This window comes from Micromys minutus (assembly GCF_963924665.1).
Source record: "Micromys minutus genome assembly, chromosome: 10".
Lineage (NCBI taxonomy): Eukaryota > Metazoa > Chordata > Mammalia > Rodentia > Muridae > Micromys > Micromys minutus.
Window position 1 is genome coordinate 15,194,898 of NC_137979.1, and position 1,950 is coordinate 15,196,847.

Below are 1,950 nucleotides of genomic sequence, written 5' to 3' on the forward strand. Positions count from 1 at the left end.
GGACCCTGGGAAGGGTAGTTTTCAAGCTCCTAAAAACATGGTAGAAGGAAAGCAGTATCTCAGCATCTAAATGAGTGTTAATATAGTCACTATTAAAGGGTTGTGTTGACAGAAACACCATAAAACCTTGATTTTCTGTTTTCTGGGTTATGGAATCGAAATAAGGAAATATAGTTGATCTAGCTGAGAAAAATAAATAAGAGGGTTCAAAGGATTCTCATCACTCCGTATGTAATATGAATGAGCCGAAAATGAGGACCATCTTATCCTTACAGTGATCATGAATCCAGTGCCGAATGTTCACTGAAGACCTGTGTGTCTTTATCAGCAGCTGGGACATGGTGGGATGTTTGGTAGGTGGATGGAGGTGGAGAACCTCAGCCTTTGAAGATGACGGTGGGATGCTGACCCCCAACCTGTATCTTTTCCTTCTTGCCCACGAGTTCCTGGGCATTCCTCGGCACTGCTACACACTCTGAAATGGGAAGGGAGAGCAGAGAAGGGCCTCTTCTCCTTTCTCACCTTCCCCTCTTTCTCTTGGTGCCTCTCTCTGAGTCTTGGCGTGATTTCTCTGCTCTACCATTACCTGTTAACTCCAGAATCTATGTCACTCCCTCCTCCTGCCTTCTCTTATGTCCTCTCTCCTTGGAATACTGGTTAGTCAGTGTCACCAAACATCTTCAGATGCCAGAAGGGTTGATGTACAGATGACAAGCCTGTGCACTGGTTGTTCTTGTGGCCCCAAGATATCATTTGAAAATCAAATTATAGGTTTTGCCTTTTTCCCTGCACTTCGGATGGAGCCAGATTTCTCAGTACCGCGGAGTCATCAGACTGTTAAGAGTTAAACAGAACATCGTCACCAGATATCTCAGTACCACGAAGTCATCAGACTGTTAAGAGTTAAACAGAACATCATAATTTTTCCAGTTTTACAACCCTAAGCTTACACATCTCTTATTTATGTGTTTGGGGGAGAACCTTTCTTTTTCCATGAATTGTATTATTATTATTTTTTAATGTAAAGAATACAGTCACAACAAACTCACAGGGAAGAGAGATACACAGTCCCTTTTACTTCAGTGTATGTTCCTGGCATTACAAGAATGTGACGGGAAAAGAAAAAAAAAGTTTGGTAAACTGTGGGCAAGGCAAGATTCTGTAAATAAACATCTGGGGTTTAGTCTGAAGCATGGCCGGCACTTCACGACACTAGCTACTGTGGTGCCGACATCTACAGGCAGCCCGGACTCACGCTAAGTTCTCACGTTGAAGAATCTGAAGCAGATACAGCACATGATCTGGATTTCTTGGTTTAAACTGTCTTTAATATGACGTGAGTCTGGGAGGATCCCTGGACTGCCAAAGACATCCACTTACCCGGGCAGCATTCAATTTTAGAAATGTGTGTAATTTCCCCTAAATAGCCAAGCCGCCTGTAATTTTAGTAATTTCTACTTATGTCTCTGGAGAATGTTATAAACACCACTCACCTGGCACTTCTGCGTCCTAAGTTTGTGCTCTAAGCAGGTGAAGAGCAGGAACTGAGTTTAAGTTCGATTATTTGTGTGTTTGTGGGCACTGAGAACAGGGATGGATCCTTCCCTGTGTGTTCAGGCCAAGCTGGAACAGTGGAACTGCTATTTATCCTGCGGCCTGAGTCTGTCAGCCTCCCCTCTCCTAGCCTTAGCCCTTAATGGTTCCTAGCAGGGCTGTATGGCTCTGACCGCCAAGGCTAGCCACTCTTGCCTAGCACCGATGGTGAGTTCAGAAACCTAGCCTGTCAATTATTCATTCACTCCTGAGGGGGCGAGAGCACACTTAAGTTCATCACTAGAGACTACAAATTGACTTCACTTTGGCAATCAGCCCTGGCCCACTGGCAAAAATTACGCATGGTGTTGAATTGAGACAGCCCTTGAGGTCACATAAGAACTCAGACCCTTACAA